This window comes from Balaenoptera acutorostrata, chromosome 8 (assembly GCF_949987535.1).
Source record: "Balaenoptera acutorostrata chromosome 8, mBalAcu1.1, whole genome shotgun sequence".
Lineage (NCBI taxonomy): Eukaryota > Metazoa > Chordata > Mammalia > Artiodactyla > Balaenopteridae > Balaenoptera > Balaenoptera acutorostrata.
The window spans coordinates 62,124,887-62,150,082 of NC_080071.1; the positions used below are offsets into that span (position 1 = coordinate 62,124,887).

At 40.4% G+C, this 25,196-nt stretch overlaps 1 protein-coding gene across 6 annotated transcripts in view; it reads right to left on the minus strand.

Moving 5' to 3' along the window:
• Positions 1–10,946, minus strand: part of RAPH1 (Ras association (RalGDS/AF-6) and pleckstrin homology domains 1) — an 88,447-nt gene extending 77,501 nt beyond the window's left edge. For 4 of the 6 annotated variants that reach the window (XM_057550860.1, XM_057550859.1, XM_057550858.1 and 1 more), the window contains exon 1: positions 10,454–10,820. The gene's annotated coding sequence lies outside the window, so the exon portion shown is untranslated. Of the gene's footprint in view, positions 1–10,453; positions 10,821–10,840 lie in introns of those variants that run through there. The other 2 variants (XM_057550857.1, XM_057550861.1) reach the window with 2 other exon arrangements.
• Between the last annotated feature and the right edge of the window lie 14,250 nt (positions 10,947–25,196).

Here is a 25,196-nt window from a genome sequence, read left to right on the forward strand (position 1 = left end):
AATAAAAACATATTCATGAAGATATATGTGTACGTATATCTGTCTCCATTTGTACAAAATGTCATAGCGGCTTTATTAGTAAAAAGCTAGAAATGAAAGCAGCCCAAATAGCTATCAACAGGTGAACGGATAAACAAAATGTGGCATATATACATAATGTAATACCATTCAGTAATAAAAAGGAACTTAATCCAAACAACAATATGGATTGATCTAAAAATCATTATTCTGTTATATCAATCTATAATCATTATTCTCTGAATCATTATTCAGAGCCCAGCTGTGGGGAAGGTGGCCACTTGGTCCTGACTCAACCCGTTGAAAAGCTGTGCAATAACCTGCCAAGTCTCTGTGTGCGTGTAACTTATCGGATGGTTCAGTCTGGTAAAGCTGTGGGAAAGAACATGTGATTCTTTCTTTTAAATGTTAAAATAAAGACTTTTGTATACACTTGTTAAAAAAATCATTATTCTGCATAAAAATAAACCAGACTAGAGAGAGAGAATGACTGAAAGGGAACACTGTATGATTCCATACATCAAATTCTAGAAAATTCAAACTAATCTACAGTGACAGGTTGCACGGAGACAGAGGTGGAGGGGAGCATGTCTGGCAAAGGGAGGTGAAGAAACTGGGGGCTGATGAATATGTTCCCTATCTTGACTGCAGTGATGGCTTCACAGGTGTATGAAAACTTATCAAACAGTATCCTTTAATGCATGCAGTTTATTATGTGGAAACTATACCTCAATAAAGTAGAAAAAATTTTTTAAAGAAACAAGCAAACCAAAAAACTTTACAACAAAATTAGAGTTAGGAGTCAAGGCAGTGGCTACCCATGACAGGGCAGTCATATAGAAAAGCAAATATGAGGAGGGTTTCTGGCACACTGGCAATTTTCTTTTTCATCTATGTTCTGGTTACACAGGAGTATTCAGGTTGTAGAAGTGTGCGTTTATGATACATGTGTATACTGTTCTTCAAATACAAGTCTTTAAAAAGAGGAACATCTACGTATGACCTAGCAATTCCACTCCTTTATCCAAGAGAAATGAAACATTTGTCCACAAAAAGACTTGTATAAAAATATTCATGGCAGTTTTCTTCACAGTAGTCCCAAATTGGAAACAGTCCAGGTGCCCATCAACAGGAAACTGGATAAACAAATCTATGGTACATTCAATATTCGTACAATTGCATATATTACTCCACAGTAAAAAGAAACAAACTACTGATACACGCAATAACATGGATGGATCTAAAAACATCATGCTGAGGGCAAGAAGTCAGAGACAAAGGAACACATACATATGATTCAACTAATACAAAATTCTAGAACAGGCAAAATGTATCTGTGATGAAGCAACTGTGGCTGCAGTTGCAGAAGTAGAGAAGAAAGGAAAAGATAAAGGGTAGAGTCATGGAAATGTTCTCTACCTTGCTAGAGATTCGAGGAAAAAAATGCTCACTATGGACATGGAAAAATTATGTCTATCAACACTACTGAATTACGAAATTAAATTTTAAAAGGGTACTTTTAATTCACCCTAATTCCTGAAAGCATAATGTAAAATCCAAACTGAAGCTTCTAAAATAAGCTAATAACTTCAATTCTGGTAAAGAATAAATTTTATTGGGCTTCCCTATGGTGCAGTGGTTAAGAATCCGCCTGTCAATGCAGGGGACACGAGTTAGAGCCCTGGTCCGGGAAGATCCCACATGCGGCGGAGCAACTAAGCCCCTGCGCCACTACTACTGAGCCTGCATTCTAGAGCCCACGTGCCACAACTACTGAAGCCTGCTCGCCTAGAGCCCGTGCTCCGCAACAAGAGAAGCCACCGCAATGAGAAGCCCGCGCACTGCAACGAAGAGTAGCCCCTGCTCGCCGCAACTAGAGAAAGCCTGCACACAGCAACAAAGACCCAATGCAGCCAAAAATAAACAAATAAATAAATATTTTAAAAAAGAATAAATTTTATTAAGGTCTCACTTTGTTGAAATTTATCTATTTTTCTTCCACAAACATTTCTTTCTAATTAGTAAGAAAATCAGAATGTCTTGTCCCAAGTGCTTTATTTTTAAGATGGCTTCATACAAGTATATTATGTACTATGAAATGGAACTTAATATAAAAGGTTCATTATTACCAACAGTACTTCAATAAGATTGTAGAGCGATTTCCAAAATGGAGGTGATTATAACCCAGGAAGTATGAGTGATGATCCATTAGGGTATAAGAACAACATATTAGGAGTTCTATTTAATCTTTATCTTAATACACATATGTATTTTAAGTACCATATAATGTAATACAATATAATACATGTGTATCCTTAACACAGAAAACGACACTGGCCTCTTCATTATGGCCACCTGTCAGACAGTCACACATCATATATGTAAAGTAGTCTAAGTATTCTGGTACTAAGTGACTCTAAATATTTGGAGGGAAGAGTGATAGTATTTGCTGGAATCTTTTTCAAAAATGAAATAAAGAACGCACCTTTTTGTAAATTGCTACAAGAGACTGGTGTTCCAGGGAAGACATATTCTTACGGTAAATGATTTCCTTAATAGAAACAATATTTTATGGAAAAACTGTATTATCTAATCCTTCATGAAGCAGCTGCTTTGACCTCAACAAAAGAAAGTTGGGGCAGGGGAAGTAAGGTTTAACCTCAAATGCAACTACTGCAGCAAAAGAGAAGCTCAAGCAGAAAGAGCACCAAGTGATACAGAATGTTGCTGATGTAGTTGAGGAGTGACCATAAGTATTTTACACCAAACAGGTTTATTGGTTGTCTCATGGCAAAGTATTTTAAAAGAGTTGTCAAATTTAAAGATGAGTTAAGCATTTATCTTTCACACACACACACAAAAAGTCTAAATTTGCTGACTTTCTGTGATAAGTGACGGTTAGCAGTATGCTACCTAGCAGTTATTTTTAAAAACAAAAACATAGTTAATCTATGTGTACCTTAAAGGTAAATGAAGCATTTTTTTAGTAAGAAAATAACTGTATTTCAAAAGAAGTCAATGTGTGTCATCTTGAATACTCATACCTGCACACTCTAAACACAGAGAAACCATTTTCTAACTCTTTAAATGTCTTCCATACATAGTTTCTCTGGATTTTGAATACATTTATTAAAAACATATAAATGCAAATCCTCACATTGGTTTGCACAGAAAGGGCAAACTTTACTAGCCAAATCTGCATAATTGATGGATAGAAATTAAACAATGAGTATCTCCATTTAGAAAGTACAGCCAAAGAGGCAGTTATTCTTTTGGGGTACGTGTCCCTGCATGAGCTGCCTTTTAGCTAAGACAAGCATTAAAACCAAGTACCAAAATAAACAAATTTAAGATCCAGACTTTGGAATTTCTGTATTACTAAGCAGTACAACCAAGATTTTTCAAACATAATGCACTGTATTCATTACGCTTGCTTTAAAAAACAAATATTTATTTTAAAAATTTAGGGTAAACAAAAAGGTTTTTGAGCCATTACTAACATTTATAAAGAACTCTATTCACAGATAAAGAGGATCACTGATTCCCTTCACAAGTCTCTAAAGTCATTTGTTACATTATAAAATAAACCAAATAAGGCGAGAAAGAATTGTTCTTTATAAATAAAATAAACATTATTAGATTTTTATGGATCCTTTCAGGAGATGTAACACCAACCATCAAGAATTCTTCAAATGATGCCTTTCATTAAAACCTTTATTTATTTATTTATTTATTTATTTAGGGCGTTGCTGCACACGGGCTTTCTCTAGTTGCGGCGAGCGAGGGCTACTCTTCGTTGCGGTGTGCAGGCTTCTCATTGCAGTGGCTTCTCTTGTTGCGGAGCATGGGCTCTAGGCAGTGTGCTTTTCAGTAGTTGTGGCTCACGGGCTCTAGAGCGCAGGCTCAGTAGTTGCGGCACACGGGCTTAGTTGCTCCGCGGCATGTGGGATCTTCCCGGACCAGGGCTTGAACCTGTGTCCCCTGCATTGGCAGGCAGATTCTTAACCACTGCGCAGGGAAGTCCTCATTAAAACCGTTTTTATTGCATTTCTATTATATTTAAGGGACTGAGAGACATTTCAGATGAGTAAAACTAGATCCAATACTCCAGAATCGGGGATTTAAGACAGTATACAATTATTTACAATATAGGGCAAATCAAGTAAGGTCTAGAGGAATGAAGAGGACGGCAATGAATTCTACTTAGTATCAAACAGCTTCACAAAGGTGTGTGGCAATGGAACTGGGACTCAAAGGATGAGTAGAATTTTGACTAGAAAAATTAGGGAAAATAAACTGTGCTTGGAACCATGGAGAGAGGCATGTACAATCTGGGATACATAAAGAATATATTGTATTTTCAAGTCACATTGCTAGTTATTTTGCTGTACTGACTTAGCTAACACTCTTCTTCAAACATATCAAACTTAGTAAGATCATTCTAAAATTGATTTCAAAATAAGCATTCAGGGGCTTCCCTGGTGGTGCAGTGGTTGAGAGTCTGCCTGCCAATGCAGGGGACACGGGTTTGAGCCCTGGTCTGGGAAGATCCCACATGCCGCGGAGCAACTAGGCCCATGAGCCATAACTACTTAGCCTGCGCGTCTGGAGCTTGTGCTCTGCGACAAGAGAGGCCGCGACAGTGAGAAGCCTGCGCACCGCGATGAAGAGTGGCCCCCGCTCGCCGCAACTAGAGAAAGCCCTCGCACAGAAACGAAGACCCAACACGGCCATAAATAAATAAATAAATAAATAAATAAATAAAATAAATTTTTAAAAAGCATTCAATTTTCAAGTACAATTAAAAAACTGTACTTACTATTGTAATTCTACAATATTTGGGCCTATTCAATATGTTCACAGTTCTAATTTTCTCCAGATTTCACCATTCTTCATCAGGGGGCTTACATTTTTAGTGCTACACAAATGACAAGACATCAATGATGGGCCACGCAATCTTGCTTTTCTTCTCATGTAAAGGGATGACTTGTCCCTTCTTTTCCAAGCCTAACAAACCCCAGTCCTTCTGTTTCTTTTTACACTCTGCTCCCTTAAATTACATTCTCTACTGATTCTTGTATCCTGCACTTAAACTAGTATCCTCTCTATTTTGGAGGGGAGAATACCTATTTCTTTGATTTCTCCATTATGCGTAGCTCTGCCTAAAGCAGAGTAACAATATACATTTTATGAACAGCAGAACATATACTTTTTAAAAAGTCAATTTATAAGTTATGAGTGATGTATTTTAAGACATCTGCCCCAAAGTGTGGTAAATACTGTATCTTAAAATAACAGTGATAAGAGCATAGGATGAAGCTTAGACATCATATAATCTGGGGGGTTTCTAATATTTCACAACAAAACTTTTCCAGAAGAAATCTTATGCAGCATGGCAAATATATATAACTGCAAAAGCACTGCTAATACCATTTTATGTTCAAATATAATTTATTAAAAACTCAAAGAGACAAATGAGGGTTAGAGATGTTAGTCTTGACACCAAAGCAACCCATTTATTTCTGCAAAATTTTGTTTTTATTTCACTCAGATAAGTAGTTGCAAGTAGGTAGCAGCGTTTGTTTTGTTTTCTTAGTAGCTTTTAATGGTTTGTTTTGCAGTCCCAGGATATGCTTCAATTAAATTGATTTGAGAAATTTTTTAAATAAGAATTTTTTTCTTTCAAAATGAGTTAGTAACAGTATCTAAAAACTGCTTACAAGGCAAACAAGAAAAACCTAAAACTTGCAATGAGCTATAAAACATCTATACTGTAACATGATATCAGGACTTAGTGTTACATGTTCATTTGTTACTAAACAAATTGACTTACACAGGATGAGTATACCCCCAAAGGAATAGGCTTGAGTCTTGCCTGTCATTTAACCAAACGCAGTTTATATGCCATAGTAATGTACTGTTTAGACAATTCTACATGAATAGACATGCACAGGACTGAATTTTTAAAAAACTTACTTCCTTACCCATTTAAAATTCACAAATAATCAGAGATAGTAAAAGAAGCTTTATTCTAAGGAATGTTTCCCCCCTCCCCAATTAAGCAGGTGTAACCAATGCAGCACTACTGTTTTCAATGTGAGAAAATTTTATATATACGTACACGAGGGTGCCAAGACCATTCAACGGGGAAAGGACAGTTCTTTCAAAAATGGTTCTGGAAAAACTGGATATCCACAAGCAAAAGGATGAAGTTGTACCCTTATCTAAAGCCATATGCAAGTATTAACTCAAAATGGATCAAAGAGCTAAATATAATAGCTATAAAACTATAAAACTCTTAGAAGAAAACACAGGGGAAAAGCTTCATGACGTTGGATTTGGCAATGATATCTTGGACACCAAAAGCACAGGCAACAAAAGAAAAAATAGACGAAGTGAACATCATTAAAATGAAAAACTTTTAGACATGAAAGGACACTATCAACAGAGTGAAAAGGCAACCCACAGAATAAGAGAAAATATTTGTAAATCATGGATCTGAGATTAATATCTAGAGTATATAAAGAATTGCTACAACTCAACAATAGCAAAACAACCCGATTTTTAAAATTGGCAAGGACTTGGATAGACATTTCTACAAAGAAGATACACAAATGGCCAACAAGTACATGAAAAGATGCTCGACATCACTAATCATTAGAAAAATACAAATCAAAACCACAATGAGATACCACTTCACACTCATTAGGATGGCTATTATCAAAAACACAGAAAATGACAAGTGTTGAGGTGAGGATATGGAGAAACTGAAACCCTTGTGCTGGCAGGAGTGTAAAATGCTGCAGCTGCTGTAGAAAACGGTGTCGCAGTTCCTCAAAAATCCAACACAGAATTACCATATGATCCAGCAATTCCACTTCTGGGTATATACCCAAATGAAGTGAAAGCAGGGACCTGAGTAGATATGTGTACACCAATGTTCAGAGCAGTATTACAACAGCGAAGAGGTAGAAACAACCAAATGTCCATCTACAGATGAATAAACAAAATGTGGTATATACATACAATGGAATATTACTCAGCCTTAAAAAGTAATGAAATTCTGATTCATGCTGCAACATGGATGAACCTTAAAGATACTGTACTACAGGGAGATCAGCTCAGTGCTCTGTGACCACCTAGAGGGGTGGGATAGGGAGGGTGGGAGGGAGACGCAAGGGAGGGGATATGGGGATATATGTATATGTATAGCTGATTCATTTTGTTATAAAGCAGAAACTAACACACCATTGTAAAGCAATTATACTCCAATAAAGATGTTAAAAAAAATAATAAAATAAAGTAAAAGGTTTAATTATGCCCCCCAAAAATAAATAAAAATAAATTTGATATTCAAAAAAAAGATACTGTGCTAAGTGAAATAAGCCAGATACAAAACAAAAACAAATACTGCATGATCCCATTTATATGAAGTATCTAGAGTAGTCAAAATCACAGAGACAAAGTAGAAAAGTGGTTACAAGGGGCCAGAGGGAAAGGGGGTGGGGAGTTAATGTTTAATGGGTAGCCTTTCAGTTTGAGAGGATGAAAAAGTTCTAGAGATGGATAGTGATGATGGGTGCACAACTATGTGAATGTACTTAATACCACTGAACTGTACAATTAAAAATGGTTAAAATGGTAAATTTTATGTGGTATATTTTACCACAATAAAAAAAATTGCGTGTGTTATTTTATTATGGTAGCAATATAGGAATGTAGTTAAGAACACAAGCTTAAGAGTTATGCTGCCTGCTTTCAAACCCAGCTCTGCCACTTTATAGCTCTGTAGTCTGTGCCTGTTTTTTCACATATTTACAGAACCCACATCACAGGATTATAGCAAGGATGAAATAAGTCAATACATGTAAAGCACTTAAAACAGTGCATCTCAAAAAGTAGTTGCTTTTTATTATTCTGGGTTTAAAACACAATTTTAATGCAATTAAATTCAAACATCTGGAGAACCTCTGAAGGTCCTCTTCAAAATTCTAGAGTTCAGTAAAACACAGATTGAAAACCAGTGATTTAACCCAAATTTCTCACTTTATAGGGAAAGGAATTGAGAGTCCAAGAAAAGTGATTTGCTTGAGGTCGCATATCTTGTTTTGCTAATATTAATTTTCCTAAAATAAGTGTTTGAGATCAACAATACTAATGTTGACATTCAACTACTTCAGAACCAAGGCAAAGTCATGAGATTTTATAATGTGTGTCCAAGAATCTGTGAATAATATTGTGATAGCCATCCACCGTGCTAATGTAATAAATAATTATGCATGGGGTGGGAACCAAAAGAAAAGCCATTTTAATTCTTGTTAAAGACAATGGTTAAAAACACCTCTTCCGAAAATTAAGTGTTAAAATATTTGTGAAAACAAACGATACTGATTAAGAGTTTGAGACACACCCAATATGTGCCCACTACTCCATATTTTTCAGCCAGTTACTCACTATATAATCTTAGTAAGACCTCTGACTCTGACATATCAGAGGCCTTTTCTGCCAAATAGAACTATTATTCATCACAAGGAACTAGCTACAAATAATTCTTTATTAAATTCAAACAGGAGAGAGAAGCAGTCCAAATACCACAAAATGTCTCATCCAAAAAATCATGTATTGAGCTTTGTAGACATTTCTGTACTTACTTGAAGAGACTAAATCTGGTTTCTGGTAAATTCACAACACAGAAAGCAAAATAACAGAGACAATCTTTGAAGGTCAGACTCAACAACAGCTAAAAAGCCTTTGCGTGTCTCTAATTTTGCCCTTCCCCCATTGCTCTTCCTCAATTCCTCCACCTCTACCAGGAATGTCCTCACCCTGCCCATCTACATCAGCTGAAATCCTACCCATCCTTAAAGGTTCCACTTAAATGCCACAGCTTCCATGAATTTTCCCCCAGTGCTCCCAATTTAGAATGATTCCCTCGCCTCTTCACTTCCCCATTTTGCACCTCTCCTTCAACATTTTATTATATAATGCATTGCATTACAATTACCTACATTCACTTCTTCTCCCACCTTTCCCCAAGAAAATCTCGGGAGCAGTAGGCTAGGGAGAAAAGGAATTAACATTTGTTAAAACACCTTGGTGCCCTGCAAGGTGCTAGGCATTTTGCATACATTATCTCAATTAATCCTTTGACAGCCATCTCGGGAGGTAAGCAGGTGGTCTTAGTTATTCCCATTTTACCGATAGAGAACCGTACTGTTGAGAGTTCAACAGCTTATCCAACGTCACACTACCAGCCAATTCCAGTGCTTACAGCGCCCCTGGTTTCCCTGGCTTCAAAAAGCTCTTTCCACCACTATATGCTGCATTCTTGTTCACTTTATGGCCCCCACCCTGCCTAACAGATAGTAGGTATTCCATAAATACTTGCTGAATTTAATATTCCTACGGACTCACTACCACCCTTTTAATAACCCCATCACGCCCCATCCCTAGCCGGTAACCTTTACTGTTCCTTTACCGCGGACTTCACACACAGAGGCAGCTCTTCACATCACCAAGACAAATGCTGCCGACAACACCAACCCTCATCTGGAGGCTAAGTGAAGAACCGTTCAATTCACTCAGATTTCCCCAAATGCCCTTCCCACAGAATATATGAGATACACACAAACAGGTCACATTTGATGTAACGCTTACACCCTTCCCCAAACCTCTTATTTCATACTAAGCCACGTCTTCATGCTTACAAGCAATGACTTAACGCGGTTTCCAGCTCACACCGCGGGGACACCCTAAGACGCCGCCTGAATAAGAAACCGCATCTTTCAAACCGTCTTAAAACGAAGGCATCCTAATACTTTTACACTGCCTTCCTTCTCCCCCCCTCCCCCCGCATGAACTGCAGTTTGGATTTCCGGCGGGAATGCACACAGACGCAGAAGAGATGGGCTCAAAAGCAGTGGAGCAATTACTCAGCCTGCTTAATTAGAAAGAAGACACAGAAGGTGCCCCGCCTTCCTAAATCTCTGCACTGAACTCATTTATGAAAGATGGGGAGCACTGAAACCCGGGGAACCCCAGACACCGAGTCACTGGTTTCTGTGGCTAGTCGGGGGAATAGTCCTTTCCTTCCCGCGGTCCCGGGCCACCAGTCACCGGTGCCGGGTCTGAGAAGCCCAACCGCACCCTCCCCAGGCGGCCCTGCATCTCATTGTCTCCCTCCGTCGCGGCCCCCAGGGGCGCAGGGTACAGCCCAGGCCCCGCCGACCCCCAAACACCGGCCGGCCGCCTGCCGGGCAAGGTCCGACCAGCCCCGGCCCCGGCCTCGGCCGCGGCCGCGACCCCGCCCCAGGCTCGGCCGTCCGCACCGCGCCCGGATGGCGGGGCCGGGCGCCGGGAAAATGGAGGCGGGAGCGACGGCAACGCTTCCCAGCCCCGCGCCCGGCCGGGCCCGAGAGCGAGGCTGAGCACTCACCGTGGCAACGGCTCGGTCCTCCGGCGGGCCCGGCTCCGGGGCGGCCCCGGGCTGGGCAGCCGCCGCCGCCGCCGCCTCCTCCCCAGGCGCGGCGCTCCTTCTCCGGAGACGCCGCGAGGGTCCGCAGCTCCCGCGCCGCGCGCTCCGTGACTGACTGACTGACCGACCGCCCTGGCAGCGGCGGCGGGGGCTGGGCGGAGCGCGCGGCGGGCGGGGCGGCCGCAGCGCCCAGCGGCGGCGGATCCGAATGCAGCCGCGTCCGGCCGAGACGCAGAAGGCGGGGCTGAGGGCCGGGCGGTCGCCGGGCTGACCGACTCGAGCCCGACCGATCGCTCCCCCCACTCCCGCCCGCCACCCGCCGCCCGCCACCCGCCACCCGCCACTCACTTCCGGCGCAGGCAGCCGAGCCCGCCCCTCCCGGGCGCCCGCCGTCCGCACCCCCTGGCCCGCCAGGCTCACCCCCAGCCCCAGGCGCCCGACCGCACCCAGCGGGGACCGCCCGCGCTCCGCCTTTCCTCTGCGCGTCCCTGGGAACCGCCTCCAGGAACCAGTGAATCGGAGAATGAATGAGTGAGGGAGGAAAATTACGGTGCTGTCCCACCCCTGCTCGCTTTTCCTTGGAAGCAGGTCCAGCGGCCTCTCTCCGAGGGCCCTGGGACACAGTGAAGCCTTGAGCACGTCTATCAACGACTTGTATGCGTGCACCTTCCTGCTGGAGTATTCCAAGACTCCAGCAACCCATCAGATGGGGCCTTAGGCACTTAAATTGACCTTTGTTGCAGTGTGAGGCCTTTTTTAGGAAATCACATTCTGGCCAACGACTCTCTGCAGTTTCATGCACTATTTTAGGAAGCTTTTAGAAATTGGACATTTCAGTTATCTTCGATTACTTTTTAGTAATCGAATTTGCTTATCTTGCGTTCTTAATTTCTGTCACACACACACACCCCTTATTGAAATGGTTTAGGAGTAGGGTGATAGCACCTTACTTTATTCTTTATCATCAAGCTCTAAGTTACTCAGATGCTGCTTAATTTGATGTAGGCTTGACTTGGACTTAAATTTTAATTTATATCTTTATTTTGACCTTCTAAAGTTGATCAAAGAAAGAAAAAACTAGAATTAAATCATTTTTGCCTGGCTACATGCAAAGCAAATTTGTTGACAGCATTGAAACAATGAACAAATCCGGAGTGTGACCTGGAATTTGTTGCAGTGAATATTCCTTTTCCATGTCTTCCCATCTGCTTGCTAAGTAAGAGTATCTGTATCTGGAATTTTCACAAAAAATTCACTGTACATTTTTGAGATCCTGGCTCCCTTTCTAAGAACCAGAGTGTTCATTTCTCTGTCCTGGGGCCAAATCCTGGATTGGTTAATTACATTCCTTCTTTCAGATATTCTTGAGGACTTTGAAGTGGTTTGGTCTCTTTTGCACAATCTGTTCCAAACTGGTACATAATCGGTTTCAAACTGGTATTTAGAACCATACAATACAGTTACTAGCTGCATTTCACACTTGAGATATCTGTACTTTAGAAACATAACTGCAGTTTTGTATTTTAAGTCTAGAAGGCGCTTTAATATTCTTGTGTAGAATAATGTTATCTCATATAAATGAAGATGCTGCTGCTGACCAATTCCTATAGCCTTCTGTTCCTTTCTTGTGGAATTCATCATTCATTACCTCTAATTATAATTATTTCAATAAGTTATGATCTTTCCTAATGAATGTAATACAATAGTTTATTCATCCTTATATCTGCCATAATGTCTAGCATAGTACCTTGCACAATAAATATTTTTAAATTACCAATGCTTTAAACATTTTAAGTGATAATTCATACAAATGTGTCTATAGCTTTTCACCCCGTATCCCTCATGACCAGGTTTGTTGGAATTATACACACCTGAGTGCAAAACATAGTAACGCCGTATTCTCATCAAATGCTATAACAAGGCTGTGTGATAACTGCACAGGGAAGATATTCACTTCATCGAAACCTTTAAAAAATAGACCATTGAGTGTTTTTATTTATTTATTTATTTTAAATTTATTTTATTTATTTATTTTTTGGCTGTGTTGGGTCTTCATTGCTGCCCACGTGCTTTCTCTAGTTGCGGCGATCAGGGGCTACTCTTCCTTGCGGTGCGCGGACTTCTCATTGCGGTGGCTTCCCTTGCTGCGGAGCACGGGCTCTAGGCACGCAGGCTTCAGTAGCTGTGGCACACGGGCTCAGTAGTTGTGGCTTGTGGGCTCTAGAACACAGGCTCAGTAATTGTGGTGCACAGCCTTAGTTGCTCCACGGCATGTGGGATCTTCTCGGACCAGGGCTCAAACCCGTGTCCCCTGCATTGGCAGGCGGATTCTTAACCACTGTGCCACCAGGGAAGCTAACTCTCTCTCCTCTCAGTACTCAGGTTGGTCAAGGCTAATTAGAAAACAGTCACTTTCAGCCATTGAGAAAAGTGAGCGGGTTCTCATCAGTTCCTTTAAACCATAAAATCATTCATTTATTCAACAAGGGTTTATTGAGCTTCAGCTAAGGCCTAGGAATGCAAAGACAAGAAACACAAGACAAGATGGTTCCTGCCCTCAAAAAGCACACCGTCTAGTGAGTAAAGGTGGCAAAGAAATCACAATTGGAATATGGAGTCCATGCCCAGGTCAGAAGGCCTCCCTGGGGGAGGGGATTCTTGAACTGAATGTTCAGGGACAGAGAGGAGCTAGCCAGGTGAAGAAGGAGGAAACAGGCATTCCAGACAAGGGCAGGTATAGAGGCACCGAAGAGCACCATGCCTTGGAAGCTCTGCATGTAGTTCCATTTTGTCAGGATGGGTACAGAGAAGGGTCAAAGCGGTGGGCGGAAAACGTAGAAGGGTCTCATCAACAAAGGGGCTCATGTGCTAAACTAAGGAGTTTGAACTTGATACTTTGGGAAATATAATAATAAATAATACAAAAAATCTTTGGAGTATTTTAATTAATAATTAATAAATAAAAATAAAATCTTTGGAGTATTTTAAGCCCCAACTGGGTTTGCGTTTTGGAGACCAGGGAAACCAGACTGGGGGCAAGAGTAAACCAGGAGGTGATGGCCCCAACCCAGAAGAGATATGTTGCCAGTCTCCATAAAAGCAGAGGCAGTGAAATGGGGAGGAGGGACTAGATGGGAGAAATAATAAGGAGGTGGAATCCGCAGGATTTGATGCATGATTGGATATGAGGGAGTGAATAAGAGGGAGACACTTGGGATGACCCTCAGGTTTCTGCTTTGGGAGACAGACTGGGCGGCAGTGGTGGCTTTCGCTGAAATAAAGACCCCAGAAGGAAGAGCAGGTTTCAGGGGACTGGCTGAATACCTGTATGAGAAAGAGTAGTAATGCACATCCCGGCATCTCAAAGGATCTTAATCCATCATTTACCAAAGCGTGTTCTTTGGAACTCTAGTTTCACAGGATTTTAGTAGGTGTGATTCCAAAAAAATAACAATTCCCTTTAATCAAATAAATGAGAAATGTTAAAGTTCGACAGGTTTCTAAACTAGAGGGGTTTTCAGTAGTTTTAATATGTTAATATGAACTGTGAATTTCTAAGAGGTAACTGTCAGCTTAGAAATTCGCAGCGTTTCCCAAATGCATTCGAACATGAAATGCTTTTTTTAATGGAATATCTCACAGGACATGTGTTCCATAGAACACACCATGGGGAGTGCTGACCTAAGCCAGATTTTTGGTTTATAGTAGAGGAGACTATGGACCCTCGAGCTGAAGTGACTTGCCTAAAGTTAAATAGCCATTGCTGGAAGATATTGGGTTAGAATCCATATCTTCTGACCCCACTCACATGTTCTTTGCACTGCATAATGCTTTATAATCTACAAACACATTCCAGTACCTTCAACCAATCCTGGAGAGAAAGATTCTATAAAAGAATTATAAGATATATCCATTTAAATGAAGTTTCAAATCAGTAAATTTTAAAGCTATGCTAATTTTGAATGATTACTACTCTACGTAAGATGAAAAGATTTGTACATTGGAAAAAGTGGAGCCAATTATTACCTTAGTATGATCTTTCTGATAATTCAGCAGGAGCCTTGTAGAATGAAATCACCTAACAATAAATAGGACATCCATCTATCTGCACTAGCCCTGAGGTAGCTTTAAATAAAATGAACTTTCACAAATGGGTAGAAATATTAAAACTCTCCCCAGAAATTTTAGTGTTGATTTCCCCCCCTTCATACTGAAGGAAAGGACAGTTTCTAAAATATGCTGAGACTATGAAAATCCACACAAGGTTTTGACTTCCTCTCTGACACAATTCCCCTGATTCTTAAAACTCTAATAGCTGATGGATGGGAAGGTTTTTATATCCTAATTTCACAGTCCTATTTCCCAGAGGAGAAGTTTTAGTACTTCCTATTCTTAGAAAATGAGACAAATTGTTTGTTCCCAAGAGACTTCTTAGAACGATAGGACAGCTTTCATTTTAAGAGTAGTTTCTATAGGCATTACCTTTGAAACTAGTTATCACTGTCTTAATTTATGATTCAGTAATTCATAAAGTATTTGTTTCATTTCTAAATGCTGTACTCATTTATAGTAGGCAGACCAAGGACCATCAAAATTATAATGAATAATTTTTTACTTAAATCAGTAGTTATAAGTAGTGGGAAGAACACTACTTATTAATTAATATATCAGAACTATTTCTTTAGTGTCCACTGTGTTCCCAGCTCTGTTGAATCACTTTAAGGAATACTAGAGAAATATAAGAAATAGTCTCTGATTTTCTAAAGTGACCCCACCCATTGTTGGCAAGGATGAAAAGAAACGCACTCTCATATCCTGCAGGTGGGAATATAAACTGTTACAACCTTTTTCTGGAGGGTAGTTTAACACTAGATAAAATACTTTAAAATGTGCATCTCTCTTTTTTTTTTTAAAGCCCAATTTTTTTTTTTTTTTTAAAGTAAGTTTATTCCAGTATTTTATCCACAGAAAGCTCATAGACTTTTTTTTTTTTATTTAAGTTTTGGCTGTGTTGGGTCTTCGGTTCGTGCGAGGGCTTTCTCTAGTTGCGGCAAGCGGGGGCCACTCTTCATCGCGGTGCGGGGACCGCTCTTCATCGCGGTGCGCGGGCCTTTCACTGTCGCGGCCCCTCCCGTTGCGGGGCACAGGCTCCAGACGCGCAGGCTCAGTAGTTGTGGCTCACGGGCCCAGCCGCTCCGCGGCATGTGGGATCTTCCCAGACCAGGGCTCGAACCCGTGTCCCCTGCATTAGCAGGCAGATTCTCAACCACTGCGCCACCAGGGAAGCCCGCCCAATTTTTTTTTTAAAACTTATTTATTTATTTTTGGCTGTGTTGGGTCTTCGTTTCTGTGCGAGGGCTTTCTCCAGCTGTGGCAAGCGGGGGCCACTCTTCATCGCGGTGTGTGGGCCTTTCACTATCGCGGCCTCTCTAGTTGCAGAGCACAGGCTCCAGGCCCGCAGGCTCAGTAGTTGTGGCTCACGGGCCTAATTGCTCCGTGGCATGTGGGATCTTCCCAGACCAGGACTCGAACCCGTGTCCCCTGCATTGGCAGGCAGATTCTCAACCACTGCGCCACCAGGGAAGCCCAAAATGTGCATCTCTTTGATCAAGCAATTTCTCTTCTATGAATTTATTCCAAGGAGAAAGAACAAAACATCAGCTAGGATATTATGGGATGATGGCAAATAATTTGAAATCCCCTAAATAGCCAGCAATGAGTTTATGAAAATGATGATTTCTAAAAGAATCATTTTTATATGAAAAGGTGTTCACAATATGTTAATCAATAAAAAAATTACAAACACTATATACAATATGAACTCATGAAAAAATATATAGGAAAAATCTAGAAGGGAATACAACAGGAGGACAAAAATGTTTATTGCAGAGTGGTATGATTATGGTACTTTCTTTTATTTCTTTATCTTTTAATGATGAATGTGTTTTCTTTAATTGGCAATTAAAATGAATGAACTAAATCAATATTTATGAAGATAAATCTCTAAAACAAAATGTTGAAGATGACACACAAAGTGTATATTATTTAATAAGAATAAAGTTAGGGCTTCCCTGGTGGCACAGTGGTTAAGAATCCGCCTGCCAATGCAGGGGACATGGGTTCGAGCCCTGGTCCAGGAAGATGCCACATGCCGCAGAGCAACTAAGCCCGTGCGCCACAACTACTGAGCCTGTGCTCTAGAGCCATGAGCCACAACTGCTGAGCCCACGTGCCACAACTACTGAAGCCCATGTGCCTGGAGCCCGTGCTCCACAACAAGAGAAGCCACCGCAATGAGAAGCCCACGCACCGCAATGAAGAGTGGCCCACACTTGCCACAACTAGAGAAAGCCCGCGCCCAGCAACGAAGACCCAACGCAGCCAAAAATAAATAAATAAAATAAATTGATTTTTAAAAAGTTAATTTTAATTTTAAAAAGGATTTCTGCATTCAAGAAACTGTTGATGAGACAAGGCAAGGACACATGAAGTAATCAGCAAACAATGAAATACTCAGCTCAGATACAGATACAGTACAATAGGAGTTATGAGAAGAGAGAAATGACTGGGGTTGGAGCAGGTTAAGATGACTTCACGGAAGAAGTGAGACTTAGCTGGTACTCGGAATCTGAATGCCAAGGGGAGATTATAAGGTGAGGCAAGAGCCTCGCATGGCCCATCCTAGGTACATCTCACCCCTACCAGTCAAACATTAACAAGTGCAGAACACTTGATCTTTGCCTATAAAGGTGCTTCTGCTTCTTTCATACATGTAGGATTTACATGCCCTATATAATATAAATATATAGTAAATAGAGTATTACATATCCTTTGTAATATATATTTTTGAAGTTACAGTAGATATTTTTAAAGAGTAGTTAATTTGGGGGGCATTTTATCTGTAAAATCTGTAGAACTGGACATTCCCAGATATTTGCCTAGAACAAACACCAACTATTATGCAAGAACAGTTATCATAACTTGCTCCCTTGTGAGTGTTCTGACGTCCACAATCAGACCACAAATGAATTCAACCAACTGGAACTCAGAAATTCTCTGATTACACACATATTACAGAGTGCTAAGCCAGCTTTCGAGCTCAGTAACTAAACTACCACTACTAGTATTAGCTACACATACTAATTGAAAGCGAATGACTTGTCTTTAGTGCCTAATAATAAACTAAAAAGTTATGCCCATCTCAAAAATGTCTGCAATGGGAAAGAACAGGGCAGACCGTGAACTTCCATCAAGTATTCCTTTAGTGTGGGGTATTGCCAGGTCTAGAGTTGCACCATAAAGAGGCAGAAGCATTCCAGGTGTGTGGATGGTGTAACAAATACATCAAGCAGAAAGAAGCAAGTTATTTTTAGTAAACAATGGGGAAAATGGTTTTATTAGAGCTGAAGAGGTCTATCTAGGAAGAATGAGATGAAAGAAAGATGGATTATGAAGGCCCTTGGTGACCAAGCAGTAGATTTGGGAAACAGTGCAGTAGAGGAAGTAATCAAGTCTGTTCTTGAATGTGCCAGCTAAGTCCCCAAATCTGAGCCTTTGTAATTACGAATTTTCTCTGTCTGGAATGTCCTGTCCCCTTTGTCTGTCCTGCTCCTGTTCATTACAGTTCTAATGTCTCCTCCTTTATCCCCAGTTCCTCTGGAAAAATGTTATTTGCTGCAACTATGTGCTCCCCCAAACTTTGCACATCGGTACTGGAATTTTTGCACATGTGTCTGACTCCTCCAAAAGACCATGAGTTCATCAAAGGGCAGAGACTTATGTCTTATTCACATGTGTGTTTTCTCCAGCGCCTTGCATAGCATCTTGTACGTAGAAAAGTTCAGCAATGTTTGTCAAATTAAAGGATGAGAGGGATGACTGAGAAACATCTGGCAACATTTTGAAAAATAGGTTGGAGTAAGAGAAACAATTGGAGAGCTGGTTGGGTTAATCCACGTAAGAAGTGACGAGGAATGAGAAAGGGGGGAAACTAAAGTACACTTGGAAAAACTGACAAGCCTAGGTAACAGAGTGGACAAAGGTGTGAAGGAGAGGAAGAGTGCAAGATGACTCCAGGATTTCTAGGCTGGAAGAATGCTGAAAGCAGAGGACTGATATCATTGTTACAGCAACAGATAGATGCTGAGTGCCTCTCAGGTTCAAGGCACTGTGCTGAGGGAGGCCACAGGGAAGAGCTAGAACGCTTCTGTACTCTAGAAAGTAAAGCCTGTTCCCTACAAGGGAAGCCACAGTTTTGGACAAGTGGCATTTGAAGTACATAATGGTGAGACATTCAAGTGGATCTGGTGTTTAGGTTGCTGGAAATCAAGAACTAGATTGTCCTCAAGGCTGAGAACTGTGTCTTTTCTATTGGCGAATATCTAGTCTCTGTCTTTTGTCACAGTGTCTAACTCATAGTAGATTGCTGTATTAATTCCTAGGGCTACCATTATAAAATGCCACAGACTGGGTGGCTTAAACAGCAGAAATTTATTTTCTCACAGTTCTGGAGGCTAGAGGCCCAGGAGGCTGAGACCAAGGTGTTGGCAGGCTTGGTTTCTTACGAGGCCTCTCCTTGTTTGGCAGAGAGCCCCTTTCTTGCTGTGCCTTCACATGGTCATCTCTCTTTGTCTATGTCCTAGTTTCCTCTTTTTACAAGGACACCGGGAATATTGGATTAAGGTACATTCTAAAGATCCTATTTTAACTTAATTACCTCTATAAAGACCCTGTCTCCAAAAATGACTGCAATGAGAAAGAACAGGGCAGACTGTGAACTTCCATCAAGTATGTCTTTAGTATGGGGTATTGCCAGGTCTAGAGTTGCCACCATAAAGAGGGGAAAGCATTCCAGATGAGGGGATGGTTAGGGCTTCAACATATGAATTTGGGCAGGAGGGGAACAAAATTCAGTACATAGCAGCTACCCAATAAATCTTTGTTGAATTGAAGGGACTGCATCAAAGATGAGAAATCAAGGCTGAAGAGGTAAATACATATACACTGAGTGGCCATAAAGACTGGAAACAGCAAATAAAGACTGGAAACAGCAAATAAAGACTGGAAACACACACACATACATATATATTGATATTATACATATAATAAATGGTTTATTGATATTAAATACATGATGTGTTCAGTGGCATTCCATGATATGTTTAATGTGTTGTTCCTCGTTAGCTTTGTATAATTCAGTGCACTGTTTAAAATTGCAATGATCATGGTGTATTAATGTGGTCTTTCCATTAACCCCTGCACATCCATCTGTGATTCTTTGCTTCAGATGATTTGCATCTCAGAAGTAATCAGGGGTGTTCAATCTGTAAAAAAATAAAACATTATCTAGGTTTTCAGACTTTGTGGTCAAAATGTATATATGCACTGCATAGGCAAAATGTGCTTTTTGGGGAACAATTAGAAGTATCAAAGTCCTGTTATTTTACCAAAAACAATTTAGATTCTCCTACTATTATATATTTATCATTTAACACTTTTTTTTCTTTGATAATTCATCTAGGGAACTGATGAGTGAGTTAAGAAATGACTCTCTCCCTTTGCTGCCTCAATGTCATATTTGTATGATTCTTTGAACCACTTGGGAAAAGTCATTTGAAAAATATGTCATGGAAAAACAAACAAAGCAAACAGATGAATAGCTGATCACTAGAACATTTGTTCAGTTATGTGCCTTGAGGCAAGTCTATGCCAAAGAACATGACATCACCGAAGTGCTGTCACTGATTTTCATCAGTCACGCTTTTCAAATGTCTCTAATTGTCCCTTCTTCACTGTTCTTTTTGCTACCATCCCTCTCAAGATTTTCATCATCTCAAACTAGGGTTTTGCAAAAGTCTGCGGGTTTATCTCCCACTGGCTTCTCTCTTCTCCCTTTGAAACACCCTGCATAATATTCTGACCCAATCTCTAGTACTACCAGGACCATTTTCACTGTATCATTTTTCTGTTAAAAACACCCCCCCGATTACAGTGTTTTTATTTTGAAAAACACAAATCACAAAACATCAAGTACTGTATGATCCTGATTTGGTTGAAAACAGAAAACCCCAACCCACAGGCATACATATATACATTTACATCCACTGTATTACATACATATCCATTGTATTAGTTTCCTATTGCTGCTGAAACAAATTACCATAAACTCAGTTACTTTAAACAACACAAAGTTATTAACTTAAAGTTCTGGAGATCAGAAGTCCAAAATCAGTCTCAGCTGGCTAAAATCAAGGTGGGACAGAGCTGCATCCCTTCTGGACGCTCTGGGGAGAATCTATTTTTTAGCCTTTTCTAGCTTCTACAGGCTGCCTGCATTCCTTAACTCATGGATCCATCCTCCATCTTCAAAGCCAGCAGAAGAGCATCTTCTAATCTCTCTCTTTCTGACTCTAACCCTCCTGCCTCCCTTTTATAAGCACCATTGCGATTACATTGAGCCCATCTAGATAATTCAGAAACATTTTTCCATCTCAAGATCCTTAATTTTTTTTTTTTAATTCATTTCCCTTTACACTCAGGGTGTTTTCTTTTTTCTTTTTCTTTTCTTTTTTTATAATTCTTTATTTTATTTATTTATTTTTGGCTGTGTTGGGTCTTCGTTTCTGTGCGAGGGCTTTCTCCAGTTGCGGCAAGCGGGGGCCACTCCTCATCGCGGTGCGCGGGCCTCTCACCATCGCGGCCTCTCTTGTTGCGGAGCACAGGCTCCAGACGCGCAGGCTCAGTAGTTGTGGCTCATGGGCCTAGCCGCTCCGTGGCATGTGGGATCTTCCCAGACCGTGTCCCCTGCACCGGCAGGCAGATTCTCAACCACTGCGCCACCAGGGAAGCCCCCTCAAGATCCTTAATTTCATGACATCTGGAAATCCCTTTTGCCATGTAAAGTAACATATTCACAAGTTCTGGGAATTAGGACGTGGATATCTTCTGCGGGGGGCCATTATTCTGTCTAACCCAAATGTTAACAGGTTGATTATCTCTACATTAAGAACTTCAAGTGATTTTAATTTGTACTTCTTTGTGCTTGATCAATATATTCCCAGTTTTCAAAAGAATCTTGCATTACTTTTTTATTCATAGAGAATGATGACAGAAACAGTAAATGTCACTATACAGGACACTTGCTATTTCCTGCCCTGTCCTCTTTTCTTCTTCTGGAGATACGATGTTACTTTGGGAACTACTCCTCCCAACACAGCCTCCAACTCAACTGTGTGGTTCTAAGGATTGCTGCCGACCATGGTACCTCTTTACCTGGGTTACACGTGAGAGCATGTGATCCTACTGGGATAACCAGAGGCAGTTCCAGCATTTTTTTGTTCTTCTTTTCTTTTACCTAGAATTAGGAGAAAAAGTCAGTTCTTCTCTGACGGGAAAGGCAAACCAGAAAATTTTGGTGACTATGATTCTAATATCATAGAAACATGAGAGCAAAGCAGAGATGAGGAAAACAGAGAGGGTAAATCCTAATTTACCATCCTAAATGGTATTTGCATCCTTGGTTTGGAGGTGTCTGAGGACCAGCGAGCTATATTCGTCTCCTTACCTAGGTTTGGATATATAAATCGCTAGATTTCTCCTTCTGCCAAAACTGGCTGTTTCTACCATTTGTAACAAGAGTTGGGTTAAAATAGTTAGGAATGTTTTTAAGCCTGCAACAATTCCCTGTTGCCTGTTACTCTCTCAAATTAGCTCCTCTGACTGACTTCAAAGCTGTTCACCAGCCCCCACTGTCTCTGCCCCACTTCTCAACATTGCTTCGCTCTGGCTGGCCTTCTCATCTTTCCTTACTCACTTTATGGTGTTCGCTTTTGTGGCTTTGCTCTTTTTGTTCTCCTTGTCTGCACTATTTTCACCTCCCCTCCCTTTCCATCCAAATTCCGTCCAACCTTCCCAGCTACTTCTAGGAAACTCCATGAAATACCCCCCAAATTAGCCAGGGAAGGTTTCCTTCTCTGAATGTTTATAACATGCAAGGTCTGCAATCAACACCTATGTCCACTTGTTATGGTTCAGGATGACTCCAAATAAATGATAAACCCCATGAGGACAAGAGCCATCCATGTTTTACAAGCAGAGCTAGCTGTTCATGTTGGTTGATTAAATTACATGTTAAGCAAAAGCTCAGCAATATTAAGGTGCAGTCCTTTTTGGAAGAAAGCACAGTGGACACAGAGAATATTTATGTTAGAAATGGTTCGATACATTGGAGGACAGTTTCACGACACTAAGTTGTCATCTTTATGTTGCGTGTTTTCTCATCATTTCCACGAAGATAATTTCAGAATGGGAAGTAAGACCTGATGGGAAAAGGTGAAGAAGCCAGAATCATTTAGCCATGGGAAAAAAAAAAATGGAAGCAAACCTAACAACAATCGTAACATTTGTGAAAATTTGCTATACAGAAGGTAGGGTTCTCCCTCTGTGGAAGTTAAGATTGAGGCAGGGAATAAGCATATAATCACAAAATGAAATTTAGGTGTGCCTGGATAGGTTTTTCACCATAAGGATGTCAAACAATGAAATGAATTCTGAACTTTGTAGAATGTATTTCTAAAGGCAAGGAGTTGAGTAAGATGACCACAAAAAATTCTTAATAACTGTAAGGGTCTATTTTATAAGACTAATCTTAAAGAGAGGAGGAAAAATATTTTATGACATTTAAATATTATAGCTATGTACACAGATGCTTTTACTGTTTTCTCCATGGAAGGAGAATGTCTTGCTCCAAATACATACCGGGATAAGTTAAAAACTTTGCCTGATTTATTCATCTGCCTTCTTCCAAGGGAAAACTTAACTATGTTCAGATGTAACTCTTTTTCTGCCTTTTTTTTTTTTTTTTTTTTGCCTCAAGTGGAAGTGTAAATTTAAAGTCCAAATCAGGTATTGAAACCTCTAGACAATATTCTCTACCTGGACACTGACACCCTTCTCCCAATCATTCTAACACGAACACAAAACAGAGCCCAATTCTGTATAGAACTGTCCATCAGGACCAGAAAAGCACCAACGATATACCCATCGCCAGGCTAAAAAGTGATTCCAGGGGGAGGGAGGAGTGAGTAGGAGCACAGGGCATTTATAGGGAGGTATAACTATTCTGTATGATACTATAATGGTGGATACATGTCATTATACATTTGTCAAAACCCATATGATGTATAATACAAAGAGTAAACCCTAATGTAAACTATGGACTTTAGTTAACTATAATGCATCAAGGGACTTCCCTAGTGGTCCAGTGGTGAAGACTCTGTGTTCTCAACGCAGGGAGCACGGGTACACTAGATCCCTCATGCCTCAACCAAAGATCCCAAATGCTGCAACTAAGACCCGGTGCAGCCAAATAATAAATATTAAAAAAACCCAATAATGCATCAATATGGATTGTAACAAAAGTACCACACTAATGCAAGATGTTAATAATAAGGCAATGGGCAATGGGGAGCTGGTAAAGGGAAATGTATGGGAATTCTGTACCTTACAATTAAACTTTCTGTAAGCCTAAAACTGCTCTTAAAAATAGCCTCATTTAAAAAAAAATGATTCCAAACACCTGAATTGATCCTTAATTAGGGAAAAGAAAGTAAGCATAAAATATTGATAGCTATCTTTTGGTAAGAATATTACTCATAACCAATATCTGTCTGTAATAATTTATCTCCCCAATCTTTTAAATACCCAGGAAAATCCTCTAAGGATCATAGTCTCATTGAAAATAAATTAAATTTGAAGCCATGGACATTGTTTTGTGGCTTTGTTTACTCACTATGAACCAATATTAGGGAGAATACCTAACTGTCCTCCATAAGTAACTGAAAGTACTTGGAACAAATTTCCCCTTTCCATTTCTATGTCAGCAATCCATTTTGGCCTTAATTTTGAGGAAAAAAAAAAAGCCATATTGACATCAATGCTTCCCTTCATGGATAGAAAGTAGTTAGTATTTTTATTCACTCTTCTCATCATTACACTGTATTTTAGAAGTTGAACAAACAATGGGGATGCCAGTCTTCCAGAAAGTATAATTCCTTTCCAACCCCTTTCTCTTATGGCCTTTCCAGCCTAGTGCAGAAGTTGGGCACTGAGTATTATTAAAGGCAAATAAAAGGGTATGTGGGAACACATAACAGGGAATGTGCTCAGGGAACAAATGCTGTCTGAGCTCAGGGAACGAATGAGTAAGAGGAAGGAAATACTTATTTGAATGAATGGGGACGATTTGAGCAATGATATAGGACTGTATATTTAAATGCACATTGGTACACCAAATGCTTCATATGTATTTCAAGATCACGTTCTCAAATGAACACAGCTAGTTCTTATGTATGGTTCCCCACAGTAAGCACAACTGGGTTTTTTCTAAAGAATATCAGCTGTTGGTGGAAGGGATCACTACCCTTTTTCAGTAGGAGGAGGCGGTATATCTTCCTTTCTGTGCTTTTTAGCGGCCATATTCAATTGTTCTGGCTATAAATCTTAGTCCTCCAACTAATGTGCAAAAATATCACATTTCTTTGTTTTCTTGAATTAATTTTGACTTGGAGTCTCCCTTTCCACAATGTAAGAAATTCAACCTCATTCATTCCTGGGGCTCCCCTCCCCCGTGGTTCCCTACCCCCTGCCAAGGAAGTACAGAGGCCTCACGTAGCCTCCAAGCCCTGGGGAGGTCCCTTCCGTCATC